Below are 14354 nucleotides of genomic sequence, written 5' to 3'. Positions count from 1 at the left end.
CCCAGACCCTTCCATATTCCTAATTGCCTGTGCTGCACTAAGTGATACCGCCTTCTACACATTTTTATGAGCTGTGGTCTCCTGCAAGAGGAGAGATTTGTGAGCAGCAGCTTCCATGATTGACTTGAAATGACATTGTTGCTTCAGCTGGTCAAACTTGAGTATTTAAAAACTATGGAATATCTACAGACATGGACTTTAGAGGGAGGGAGTCATCACCTCCTAGAACAGTGAGCCTAATTCTCAGCTGGTCATCCCTGTGTATCCATCATGCTTGTTTCAAAGCCTTTCATAGTAGCAATGGGTTTTGTTTGGGTGTTTTGTTTTAGTTTTCTTCAGGCTGGGTATAAGCCCTCGCAGAGAAGGGAGTGTTGACATCAGCCAAATAGCTCATTATTCCACCATGCCTTTGGGACTGAAAAAATGCTGAAGTAAAACTACTGGGTATGCTGAAACAAAATGCAGGGTTTTTTTTTGTTTCTTTAGTTCTCCATTTCTAGATACTAAATCTTCTTTCTCTGGAAATAGTTCCCTTTCAGGATTCAATCTGAATATGAAATGTGTAGTGAAGATTTCTTTTCTTTCTCAAGGAAAATAATAACCACAAAGTCTTTTTCCATTACTATTCCTTTCTTACTGGTTTAACCCCTATGTGGTGCAAATAATGCATTTTCAATTTAGCTTTTAGTTGAAGGTAGTACATAGGCTGAGCAGTGGAACAGGCTATCCCTCAGTAAGGCACGGAGCCAAAAGCAATTCTAAATCTTCCTTAATGAACTGGTAGAGGTTCTGCTTTGCACTCCTGAAATATCTGCTGGCTTTTCAGTGCTGGTCACAACAGACCTAGCAAAGAAGGGCTTCTGGTGGAGCACAGCAGGGCACCAGAGGTTTGATGGCCAGAACAACCCCAGAACCTAAAGTACCTGGTCAGAAGCCAGTGGTGGGGCAGAGATGGGCAGCCTGGATGTGCATACCACTCAGCTGTTTTGTTACAGTTCTTTGTGCATCCTCTTCTCATTTTGCAATTGGGAGATGTTTGGAACATGCATCACAGGGAGTGCTGCATCTCCAGCATCCAAGTAAGATTGTGGTACACACATTGTACCATCAAATGCTGCTTGTAACAGATCAGCACAGCTCCTGCTGTGTAGTGCATGTGTTTCAGTAAAGAGTGGCTTTTGACAAACCTGCTTGGCAGTGAATTTAAAAACTATTTTTAAAGTCTCATAAGTGCTTTTATGGGCTCTTTTAAATGTTGTCTGAGCTATGTAGGAAAATGCTATAGTTTATCCCATAACTAACCACAATATTTAGTTTAATGATGGCTATAAAACAAGTGCAACAAAGAGAAAACTGTCCTGAACTTTCTTGACACTGTATTCAGCAAATACTTGCTCTTTACCTGACACGCCATCATTTACTCCCTCAGCCCTCAGAGAACAGCATGATAACTGAACTATCGACACAGTAGAAGAAATCATAGACAAGGAAAGTAAATGGTGATATTTTGAAATTAATGATGTAGCTCACTTGAGGCACTGCATGCCTAATAATGAAAAATCTAGAGGGAAGAGTTTGCTTAATGAAATTTTGAATATCTCTGCATTTCAGTCATAGACTGTGGGATGTCATATATGCCTTACATATCATATAAGGCGTATAAGATATGCCTTATATGATCTGATGTGGTAAGTTTATACAGGCAGTACTTTCCACACACATCAAATGCTTAACTTAATAAAAATACTCCTTTTCACTGTCTCTCTGGGTTTGGGCTTGTGTGTTTGTGTGTGCATATACATGCATTGAGAGGGGCTGGGAACAGGTACCCTTTTTCATTAAGTAAGTGACATTTTCATGCTGGTACAGCATCTATCTATCTATCTTCTTTCTGGCAAAGCTGTGTGCTTTTCAGTCAGCATCTGACTAAAGATCAATGAGAGAAAGCTTTTTGAAGGTGCTTTCAGGTCCTGCGGCAAGGGAGATGATCAGAAAGCTGCCATAAGCTTCGGACCCACTTGACAAATGAGGAACTATTTTGGTGCTCTGTAAACTGCTGTCACATCAGTTAGAAACACTAATTAGAACTACTTTGCTGTTGAAAGTGTCCAGTGCATTAAATACCACTTCTGCTTATTGCAATTAGCTTACCCATTGACTTACACTTTATACCACAAGACTATCAAAGATGGAAATGCATAAGGGATTGTTTCATAATTTATGAGGGAAATTAGAACTGAATGGCAAATAGCTTTTGCCTGCTACCCTTTGACCTTTCATTCCTTGCAGAACATGAAACTCACATGTGAAATGTGCTCATCCTTGGTTTTTTCTAGCTAAGAAGAGTCAACAAACCAGGATGCACAAATAAGCAAATATCAGACTGCCTTTTTCTTGGTGATGTGGAGATTAAATGATGTGGGTAGCTTCTGAAAAGAAATAGGACATTGTCATACCACACAGTCTGTAAAGAGAATTTTATACACTTCCTGTACTAGTCTTTCAATTGGTTCTTGTTATTATTAAAGCAGGGAGATAGTGTTCAATAATTTGTACCATGTGGAATTGGTGGTAATTTTTAATGCCATTTTGTATTTTACAGGGCAAATTTTCAAATGAAACATCTAGTAAAGAAGGAGAGTTGTAAGGATTCAGACAACTTTATATTTTTGTTGATAAAGTTAAATTTTGAGTCCATATTTAAGCATGCCTTAGGAAAAAGAACAAGGAAGCAAAATTTTCTCATACTGTAAAAGCCAGGAGTAGTCCAGCCATTAGGAATGCCATGACTCTACATTGTACATGGAAGTTTTTAGCAGAGAGGGAAAAAGAAAGTATCATTTCAAATAGCTGACTTGCAATCTACCACCCAACATAAAATCATGAGGCTTCATTCCTCATTCTGCTTTTTTTGCCTTGGTCTAAGCACTTATTCTTTCTGCTTGGATTCCCACTGATGATATTAGTTCTTATTTTGGCTGCCAGGGTATTAAAGACCAGGATTTGTAATTTTAAATATAATATGGCAATCTTACCACCACTTGTACTTTTCAAGAGTTGGAAGTATTTTCTCCTGAAGTGCTTTTTGGGTTTTTGTTCTCAAACTTTTGTTGTTCTCTGGAACCAGTCCAAAGAGCACCCATGTTCTCTTCCTTAAAAATTAGTAGGGTGTAACTGTAATGCACATTTTTTTTCTAAAGTGCTCTTTTAAATGTGCAGACAGAAAACAAAGCAGCAATAGGCAGTTCCTTCTAAAAGTTCCTAACAAGAGTCACCTTCAATGATCTGATTGCAAATACATGAAATTCTTTCTGTCCTCAAATTTCTTTTGATGGATGCAGAATATCTGCCTGAAGCCTTGTATTTTGTCAGACTGCTCCATACAGAAAAATTTCTGAAAAAGTAATTGCTATTTCATTTTCCAAAACTTTAAATTGTAAAAGATAAAATACTATTAATAAAGGAATGGGCTTGCATGCACTTATCAAAATGCAAGTATAAATTATAGTTTAAAATTGTTTTGTTCTTTGAAGCTATTTACAAACTTGGGTTTTTTGGTGTTTTAGGAAAGAAAAGTGTCTGGAAGAGCAGAAGGGAATTGCAGTATCTTAAGCCATAACTGAGCCTCCTCAGCCTGCTAACACCAGAGACCAAAGCAGTCATCTCATTTGTGCCCCTCACTTTTGCTGCCTGTAGCTGAGAGGAGAGAATTGGTATGGTTTTTTAAATTAGATTAACTTGAAAACCAAACCCAAAGATGAGGTAACAGACCATAATTCAGTGTTGCATGCAGAACTGCCCGAGGCCTGCTTTGGTTTGGAGCAGTTCAGCTCTTTGGGCCCTTGGGCAAGCTGCACTTCCTTCAAGTGGCTCTGCTCTTCTGGCTGCCATAGCAGGAGCACAATGGAGACATTAATTTTTAATTTTTTCTTCCAGAAATGCACTGCATTGTTGAGAGTTTCTGGCTGTTAGGGAGATTCAGATCCATATGGAAGTTATGGAAAACTTGTGAGGTTCAGCTGAATCCACCAGCAAAGCTGCTATTGATGCCATTGGAGCCAAGAAGCAATGCCTGGGCAGGAGGAGTGGAGTGTGTAAGCCTCTTTCCTTAATTTCTAATTGTCTGCTGCCTTCTTTTAAGACTGGTAACCTTAGATCAGAGGGAAAAAAGGATTATTTTTAAGCATGATGAAATCTAATTTGTAATTGCTGTTTCCACAGTAGCCAATTGAGAGGTAAGAGCATAGCTTTACCAGACAGCTCATAATCTCTAGGATTTACAGATGCTGAAAATGAGCAGAAAATCAGGGCAGCAGTGACCTATCTGGAGTGCAAAAGCAGCACACACTCACAAATATCCATGCTAAAGACACAATATTCCTAGCAAATTTTGTCTCTCCTGTGCAACTTTGAAAAATCTCATGGTCTGATGTTTTTGCCATGTTTCACCTAGTATTCATCACTAGGTGAAATAACATCTGCATTGTATTTAATGTCAGTTTTGGAATCCCTCTGCTTGAGACAGGGTGCCACAATACATTCCATTGCTGGCAAGTTTTGACAGGGAAGCAGTAACTTACTTATTGACTGATTCCCATAATGTTTCATGTTCCTGTAAAATCAGCTACTTGGAAAAAAAGCACAGTATTAATTTTAGCTTGCCTTTCCCTTTCTGCTGAGAAAACCCCTGTAAAAAGCAGCAGTTCTTCAGATGTCCGGTGTCATGGTGTGTGCTGCAATGCATGTTTTGAGAGCCAGCACTGATTTGCAATTGTCTTTCATTTAAAGCCCCTCTATGGTGGCTGGCTAAATTTCTTCAATTCTAAGAAGCAATTTGGTTTTCCTACACCTCAGAAGGTAAGCAGAAGAAAGTCTGCTGTCATGTGTATGGTACCTATTGAAGGCCTGCCCTCACACAATGTGCCATGGGAGAGAGCTCGCTCCCAGCAGCACCAGCCCTGCGCACAGGGGCTGCTGTCCCCTGCACTGCTTTCCTGCCTGCTGTTTGCCAGCAATGCAGCTGCAGCTCCTTGGCTGCTCAAGGCCAAATCTGACCTCCGTGTGTTGGCTGAGACTATTGATTCTCTTGCTCTGGTGCAAGTGTAAGGGTTTCTGTCCTAGAGTGTTGGAAGTGTTAATAAAATTCCTGTGTACATCTGAGTGATCACTGAGGAAATTTTAAAATCCATACCCCATATAGAATGTTCTGAAAAAAGTGTTTGTTTTTGTCATTCTGTTCACCAACTGCTTTTCTGGATTTGTGTAATCAACAAATATCTAAATGAAGTATTGGCAATCTTTTTTGTGTAATCCCAAAGAAAACATGAAAGCGAAAGTTATACAAGTAGCTTTAGATAATGTCTTATAATGTCTTTTTCATGATATCAGGGAATCTTTTTTGTTCTGCTTTAGACATTTTTTGTGATTTTTTTTTTTGTCTTGTATAGAAGACTCCTAGCCCACTAGGCAGAGTTTGGGCTTTCTCTAGAGAAAAGGTTTATCTATCAAATATCTTGGTTTGTTTCCTTCCCCACCTGCTACTAATTTTAACCACTCACTTGAGCAGCAATAAAGCTTCTTTAAGTGGCTGTCTGTGGGCTATGTGAGTGTGGCCATGTCCAGGTGCAGGGGCAGGGAGCTTGGCTGTTCAGGTCTGTGCCTGGTGGGGGTGCCTGGCTGCTCGTGGTCCCTTTTTCCTTGCTAGAGGACAGGATGTTTTGGGGGGACCTCTCTAGTTCAAGGTCCCCTCCTGACAGTTCCCAGGTATTTTTCCATGGAGTGCTGCTGGGGCTCCAACTCCACCTTGTGCCCCTGTGGCCAGTCTTACTCATCTGCTCTTGGTGTTGAGGAGGCTTAATTATACAATGAGGTTATTTTTTTAATTGATAGAAAATATCTAATATTTATATTAGATATATATATATATTACTTATATTTAATTTAACCAGTGTATATATCAAAACTCCCAACAGAAGCATGCATGTCTAGGACAGCCCAATTGAATGCAGTTGTCTTGGGAGGAAAAGGCTGTTTGTAAATTAGAAGTGGTCCAGAGATATCATTTTGTGCTCTGAATTGGTGGGATAGCAAAACTTTGTATCAGCTTTCCTTGCCTGAGAAATGCTCTTGTGAATTGTCATAGTCCCTTAAAACTTCTGTAGATTGAAAAATTACAGTGAGGATTTTAAAATGGTATTTGAAAATAAATATAGGGTATATAAAAATACTGAATAAGCAGCTGAGCAGTAGAAAACGCTAAGAAAAATTGCTATTGTGTAAAGATATATAGTTGCAGTAGTAGACTGATATCCAGTAATTTACTACTAAGTTCTAAAAACCAGATGACTGCAAAGTGTTTGCTAAACCATTCTTTTTCATCTGACATGTGGTTGGATTATGTGAACTGACTCACCATTTAAATGGGGCTACTGAGATTGGTGTGTTATTGATTCAGACAATCCTTGACCCCAGGGATAACACTTGCTGTAACAGAGGAAACTGGTTTTTAGAATCCTACATCTCATTCTGCACCGATGTTATTTGACAATACTGAAAACAAAAGGATTATGGAAGCAAAGAATGAGTAAATACTGGCAAATTCAAGCACCTTGTTTGATGAAACTCTGCTGGTGTTCTCCAGTACAAAAATTGAGAAGTGCTGAGACTTTGGATTCAAATTCTTTTTAAGAAAGCTGTCAGTGGGCCAGGATGCTTTCAGAACGTTTTCTTTTTTTTTTTCAGAGAAACCTTAAAATAACAAATAAGTAATGCAGAAGACTGATAATCACTGTCTTAATTAACTGAAAACTTGCACTTTTTTATTTTAAGGCTATCATCCCTAGGCCTGTTTGTCTACTTTCTCAATACGCCATTCATCAAATTCTGAACAGTTATCAATCTCCAGACATTGAGCAGGTAGCCTGGCACTTGCCCAATAGGTACTGGGTGATGCTGCAGCTGTTGAACAAGCACTTCATCAAAAATTATTCTTTTGCTTTTTATCAGTTGTTTCAAATCCTAGGTTGCAAATCAGTTGCCTTCTTTTTAGTTACACAGAAACAAAATGAGATGCACCTGAATACTTTTAAAAACAATTACTTCTAATATTATTTATCAAGCCAAACATTCATCCATCCTCATGTCTTTCTCTGTAGACTATAGCCCTCAGTCCTTTCTTACTCTTTCATATGCAAACACTATATCTGTGTTATAATCACTGAGCATAAGTCAGATAAAAGCAAAATCTGATGTATTAATAATGAAATGTTCTTCTGAATAAAAACATGGATTACAATGGAATTTTTGCTAGGATTACGCTGAGAGCCTCAGAACTTGTCTCTGTAAGACTTATTCTTCTAATCAAAGTGAACATCCCATTTTATTATGCCTTTTTCCAAAGCAGGTTGACAAATGATCTCTTTATATGTACAGCTTTTCCTAGGCACAAAGTTTCACTAAAATCATTTGGGGACAGGGCAGTGTCTTATGGGTGATCTTTCTTTAGTCTCTCCAGTGCTATTGAAACAATATGTAGACTGGGTTGGTCTTTGGGAGCCTGAAATCTCCCACTCTGAATGGTGTTGTGAAAACAAATCTCTTTTTGTGTGGGATTATCTGCACAGAGCAGCTGATGTGGGCTCTCCTTGCAGAGCACTGGCTGCCATGTTCACACTACTGGCTGTAGGTTCCGTGGTGGGAGGGAGTCAAATGTGGCTCCTGGTGGGATGTTGTGTGCTAGGCTTTGGAGATATTTCTCTTGGAGTTTCAGACAGCCCTGAGCCATTTGTTGACCTTTTGAAGGATTCCTAAAGCTGTTAGTCAGAAAGCATTAGTGTTAGATGCTGACAGTTCTGAATGGCTTACATACAATATGTTGTTTCCTTTGCTTTTACATGCTTAGATGATGCTTTACCAGTGCCAAGTGGTGGCAGACAAAAAGTTATCAAAAATGGGTATGGACATGGATGGAAGGAAATGCTATGTGTGCAGAAATCTTGCTTTCCTCTCAGGACATAGGACTACTGTTCACTGAAGTGCCAGCAATGTGTAAAACAACAGCCCTGCCCATGCCCACAAAATGCAATGGCAGTGTCCTATTGCCATCTGTGACTCAAGTCAAAGCACAGCCAGCACAGGTTCAGTGCATTTTTCCTAGTAGTAAAAAAATCTGGTAGAGTCTTCACAGTTATTCCTAGATGGATCAATGTAGCATAACATAGTAGTGTACAGATCAGATGAGTCATATTGAAGCTGATTCCATGCTGACAGAGAATTGCTTTCACTTCAGCAAATTCTTGAAGCACCTCATTTCCTATGAGCTAGATTATTTTTTCATAAATTGTGGACAACAAATAAGATGTGTTTTAGCCCTTGCATTTGTTGCTGAATGTGGCAAGCTGATCTGTGAGTAATGGAGCCAAAAAGAGCAATCTGTTCCAGAGCCTCCACAAAGTTTTCCATTGTTTGGGGAACGAATCAGTCCATTCTCTACGTGAAAGGGAAAGTCACGCTTAGGAACTTGATTTGTTGCAATGATCTTCTTTAATGTATTGCACTGCTGGTGACATTCTTGCTGATATTGGGGTCCTTTGTGTGCTTTGTATCAGTTTTATTTTCTTGCCAGGAAATTGGCTTCCTTATGTGTATAGGTGTTTCAATCTTGGATCCTATCAAGCCCAGAAGTGTGCATGCTAACATGCTCCAGCCCTGAATGCATTCACAGTGGCACAGAACCAAGGTATGAAAAGCTGGCATTAAGGATTTTATCCCATCTTCCTATTGCAGAGTTAAGTTTTTTCTTAAAATTGACTCCTGTTATATGGGGCATAAAGAGTCATTTAAGAGATCAGAGTGGCATTTGTAAGGGCGTGGCTTTTGCCATGCTCATGTGGTTGCTAGATTGGAGCTGGTTCAATGTTTCTTCTATACTGAGACAGGACTAAGAGAAAAATGTAACTTGAATTCATGTGATTTGGTGAATGCCAACCTGGATGTCCACTCCTCTCCAAGAAGAACAAACTGGTTTTACAGGAAATTCCTACCTGGACCTACCTAAATCTAGAATAAGTAGTAGGAATCAGTATTAAGAAACCTTTAACAAGAAGAAAGAAATGGAGACAGAACTGAAAGAGGGAAAGGCAGTGGAGGTAAAATTAAGCCATAAGGGTAACTTCATCTGTAAAGACGGGGAAATGGAGAATGCTGGAATTTCATTTCTGATGAAGATGAAGAGCAGGTTTTTATTTTCTCTTAAAAGGATTGTATCAGATATATAAAAAGTCATTCACCATTGTCAGCTGTTACTGTAGCTGCTGGATAGGCAGAGAGAAAGAGCTCATTCTTCCAAATGCCTCAGGGACTTGAATAGGGTATGTGAAGAGTGACTAAGGAAAAGGTGGTAGCCACCATTCTTCATTGTCTATCAATGTGGATTGCTATAGGAACAGGGTGGAAGGCCCTGTTGGGTTCAGGGCTGGGCACTGAGACTGCATTTTTGCCCTCTTGTATAGGACTACTGACATACTGATCCCTTCTCAGTTCAGAAAAAAAACTAATTAAATAGCTTCTCTTTCCATGATAGCACAGGCAAAGGCTAGGAGGACAAGGCTCATGCTGTTATCCTGAGCTCCCTCTGGAGTCAGCAGAGCTGCAGCCAGTGGTGCTCAGTTCAAAGCTTTCATCTCTTCCAGGATCTTGCCATTCTAGTTTTATAGTCAGACTAGCTGGGTGCAAGTGAATCCAAGATGTCACAGGTTTCACCTGTCCTGTGACTTGGGGAGGAAAGTCTGAAGTCAGCTTACTGGCAGAGAAATGACAGTGTAAAGAAAATAATTTTCTTTAAGATTGCTTATAAATCTTAGAAGTTTTAGGGCAAACTCACTACAGTCTAAGGCCACCCTCAATAAGTTTGGGATCCCAGACGTTTGCAGTGCAGGGCCCCTATTGACCCCTAGTATCAAGCTGTGCTGAGGTGGGGTGTCCCTGCTCCTGCTTGCCAGGACATCCGTGACTCTCCCAAGCTCTCCTGTTGCACCTTTTATGCTTCATCGAGCATTTGTGTTTGCTGTATCCTACAGAAATGCCCTGGTGTTCCAGTGACCAGAGCGCTGCCCCTCCCTGCACCTTGCCCATTAACAACCCAGCATGTGCCTCATTTGGCAAGGGGAAAAGGGACTTGCCCAAGGCTTCCCAGCCTCTCAGAGGCCGTGTAAAATCCGTGCAGGGTCACTGGTGTAAATCCCAGATGTCCTCTGGAGACTGGAAATGCCTTCCTGAGCCACTTCAGCTGAGATGCAGCTGAGTCTGATCCATCAGCTTAAGAGGAGACTGGAAATGCTTGTGAGAAGTTGCTGCTGCTGGGAAAGGAGTTAATTTTTTTTCTTCTTTTTATTTTTTTTGGTTTGTTTTACTCCTCAGTTTTTCTCTTTGCTCCCCAGAGAGGAATGTGGGCTCAGCTTACAATGAGTTAGGACTAGACCAGACTCTCTTTAAAGAGAGTCTCTCTTTAAAGAAAAGCCTGAGATTCCAGGGAAGGATTTTGTTCATTTTGTCTGCTTCTCTGTAGAAGATGCTCATTAAAAAGAGTCTCTGAATTTCAAGAGCAGGCCTGTTAGAGAGGTAGAAAGCAACTCTGAAACTTGACTTTGGATCCTGATTTCCTCCAAAGTCTTCTGAAATTCAGATTTAAGCTGCCATAATGTGTTCTGCTTAGAAATATGCATTATAGAATATTTCTGGGCTCTACCAGGCTCAATTAACTTCTGGCAGATTCTGGTGGTCGTTTTGAAGCACATTCTGTGGGTTGTTTTTTTCAGAGGTCATTCAGCAGTGCCTCACTACAGAGAAGAGCACTATTGAACTCCTTGGAAAAGCTATGAAATTTCATACACTGGTTGCAACCCCAGGAGACTAATCCAGCCCCAAACACTATCACTCTTAGATTTGTGTTTCATTCAAGAAGTCATGAAGCAATCTATTTTGCTAGGAAAAAAACCCATTATTTTATCATCATTCTGAGTACTTTCCATAGGAACAAAATTTATAAAAAATGCCTGAGATCTTTGAGAAGTATCTCAGTTGTGCAGAAAAGCATTACATTGATTGTGAACTTAGCCTTTCTCTGGGTTTTTCTGCTTGTCATTTTTACTTAAATACAAATATTAATGGAGACCTAAACGTGCCCTTTTGCTATTGCCCTTTATTTTGCTTTTCTATAAAGATTGCTCATAATCCTACAGCTATCTTTTTGCACTTTAAAAGGTTCTTGCTTCTTATTGCTGTCAGGATAATAATGCTGCATCATTCCACCTAACTACCAATAAATAGAAATGCAGAGCCATGACTTCTATTCAAAAGCATGCAGGCTCCTTTGTATGTTTTGATATATATAAAATATATCTTTCAACTTGTAGCTGTAGTACAACATCTGAATTAAATCATGACTTATTCTTTCTATTAAAACTGTGTTGTCCTTGCCATTATCCCTTTTTCCGGTAAATGAGTACAATGAAAAATTGATTCTAGCTGTATTGGATTGCAGCAAAGTAACGAAAGATGATTGTTACATTATCAAAGTCCTCTCTGCATCCATAATATAAGAATTGAAAACACCTGTCTTTATCTTCTCAATCAATATTGCACCTGAGTCACATTTTCCTGGAAAACACTTTAAAAGGTGTCCACTGTATGTTATTTAGATTTAACAAATGCATTATTCAGGCTGTCTTCATTTATTTTGATTACCTGAGATTGCTCTGCCATCCCTGTGAGTTATAAAAAGCCTAATATTAAAAGCCACACTAGACGAGTATGTCAGTAACAACATCAGATGGCTTCTCTTATGTAAAGTCGTGTGACAGCTGAACAAGTACACTTTGTAAAATATATGTGGAAAACTGGTGTTCGAGGGGAACATTTCATATCATGGCACTCTCTTTCTATCAAGTGGAGCAGGGCAGAGGGCTTCAGTCAAAGGTAGCTTGACCAGTATGACCCAGTTGGAAGCAGATTTGGGGAAGTGACAGTAGACATTAGTCTGCATTTCTAGAAAGGATAAGCCAGAGCTGGCTGCCTGACACTGTCAGCTGTGCTTTGCAGACATGCTTTCTAATACTTTTTACATGCAATGCTTAAGAGCAGCTAATTTACTCCATGTCTCAATAGCAGTCTGAAACTGCTGAGCATCCAGTAAGAACAGAGAAATAAGTGAGCAGCTCTAGAGACACAGCCATCATTTCAACATGTACATTTGCATATTCCATCTAATGCCTCAAGTCAGATGCCTAAAATTAGTAGATTTATTTGGATGTGTGGAAATAATGGTAATTTGTTTCACAGCAATCAATTTGTGATGCTTTGATTTCCCTTTCTGTAGAATTAAATTATTAAGGGGCAAATATGATTTTCAAGATACTTTTTATCATTCTCTCTGCTTGAAGTTTTGGCAAGTTTGACACACTATAACCCAACATTCTGCCATGAGTAATAAATACTTTTAAAAAACCCCAATCAAATAAAAAACAAATTAAGTACGAGACATGCAAAGAAGTGAGGGACAGCAGGCTAGTAGTACCTTGCCAGGAAACGTGACCATAATAGGGGTCCCTTTTCCATATCTAGCAATTATCTGCAACCATGAGAGACAGCAGCAGTGGTCTGAGTGGAGAGACTGTGCCCCTCAGTTTCTGTGTGGGGCAGTGTTGAGACTGCAGGGAGTCAGATGAAGGGTTGAGCTGTTCTTCAGAGGTGCCTTCATGATCCTCTGCACACAGACCTCCTTTCTGGCAAGTCCCGTAAGGCACAGGCTAATGGGAATTGCAGCAGCTCCATCCCAGCAGAGACAGGGCTGCTGCAGTGGTGTTTAGCAAAGGGTACCTGCTCCAGGATTTGAGGCTGGTACAGTCCTGCCCTAGGCAACAGGGAGAGATGATGGTCATCTGAGTCCTGCTCCTCAGCTCTCTGAACAGAGCTGGGGCAGGACTCAGGGCAGAAGTAATGTCCTTGCTATCCAGGAGAGGTCTTGAACTACACCTGATTGCTGTTTGCATTGTCCCCAAGATGCCTGGTGGTGACCCACAGTGATGTGACACACACTTGGAAAGCAGGAGTAAGCAAGCTTGAGTGTTCAGATTTTGGTCAGTACCTGAGGCTAACTCATGCCAACTCATTCCCCGAGCCCTGGAGAGCAAGAGGCCACCCCTGTTCTAGCAGTGAAACCATCAAAGCCCCTGCCTACACTTCTCTTGCATTTGGCAGGAGTACCCATATTTTTTTTTCCTATCCTCTGCCCTCATTTTGTTTCTCTGTTTAAAAATCTTGCTTTTTGTTTTAGCAGAGGAGTAAAAAGATCTGCTTAAAAATTAACTTCAAAGCCCTTAGTCATTGCACAGCTACAAGCACAGGAATATTCCCTCTCAATCTTTTTTATTCTTGATTTTGGTTTTTTGTTTGTTTTGGGGATTTTGTTTGGTTGTTGTTGGGTGGTTTTGTTTTTATAGCTGGGCAAGGAAAGACTGGACTGGTAAGTCAGAACCCCAGCTTCACCATGCCTGCACACAGCCAGTGCAGAAACCTGGCCCTGCTGCTGCAGCATGCCCTGGGATCACCCCGTTCATGCCCCACTGACCCAACAGGACAGTGTTTCTTCTGGATCCAGTAAAGCTGTGATATTTCCTCACTCATTTGTGCCAGTTCCTCAAGTCCTAGAGGGGTCAGACCTTGTTGTGGCTCTGTACACGGGCACCAAAATGACAGGGGAGCAGAACAGCCCAGGCAAGTGCCAAGCCTTGTCTTCAGCTGTCCTGGATATTTAAAGCAATAATTCAGCAACGTCTGAAGTTTGCTTTGGCTCAGGGGAGCCCCTGAGTGCCAGGATGCCTCTGTCAAACATTTAACCTTTAACTGGCAATATCACAGTGATACCTGGATGGGAACAGGCCTTCTCAGGAGCTGTGCACACCTCTGCTGCCAGAACAGCCTTGCTGGTGGCATTTTGGAACTTCTACTTCTGCTCCCAGCCAGACCAAAGGTAAGGAGAAGAACAAGAAATAAGAAATTACATGGAAAAAATGTGTCTAGCTCTGATTAAAAGTTACTCCTATTGGAACTTGATCTCCATGCATCTGTCTGGCCCCTCTCCATATGCCTGTCCCCTGCACAGAGGTGTGCACAGAGGATATCTCAGTTGAATTTCTTCCTCTGCTCAGGCCAGGAGTGTTCAGAAGGCTCTGCCTGCACCACTGGGGGTGGTGGGAGGGGGCTGTACACCTGGATCTATGGGAACCTGCAGTCCTGCTATCTGCAGAAATGAGCTGCAAAGCTGCTGCTTAGCTCTAACCCTTAATGTATTCATATTA

General features: G+C 40.7%; 1 protein-coding gene across 6 annotated transcripts in view; it reads left to right on the top strand.

The window, feature by feature from the left end:
• The window catches only part of PLPPR5 (phospholipid phosphatase related 5), a 211675-nt gene that overhangs the window by 167581 nt on the left and 29740 nt on the right, over positions 1-14354 (top strand). For 5 of the 6 annotated variants that reach the window (XR_012057149.1, XR_012057150.1, XR_012057148.1 and 2 more), the window contains exon 7: positions 3937-4094. The gene's annotated coding sequence lies outside the window, so the exon portion shown is untranslated. Of the gene's footprint in view, positions 1-3936; positions 4095-4788; positions 14027-14354 lie in introns of all 6 variants that reach the window. The other variant, XR_012057146.1, reaches the window with a different exon arrangement.

Source organism: Taeniopygia guttata, chromosome 8, assembly GCF_048771995.1.
Source record: "Taeniopygia guttata chromosome 8, bTaeGut7.mat, whole genome shotgun sequence".
In the NCBI taxonomy this organism is placed as follows: domain Eukaryota; kingdom Metazoa; phylum Chordata; class Aves; order Passeriformes; family Estrildidae; genus Taeniopygia; species Taeniopygia guttata.
This window is presented reverse-complemented; position numbering and strand designations above follow the sequence as displayed.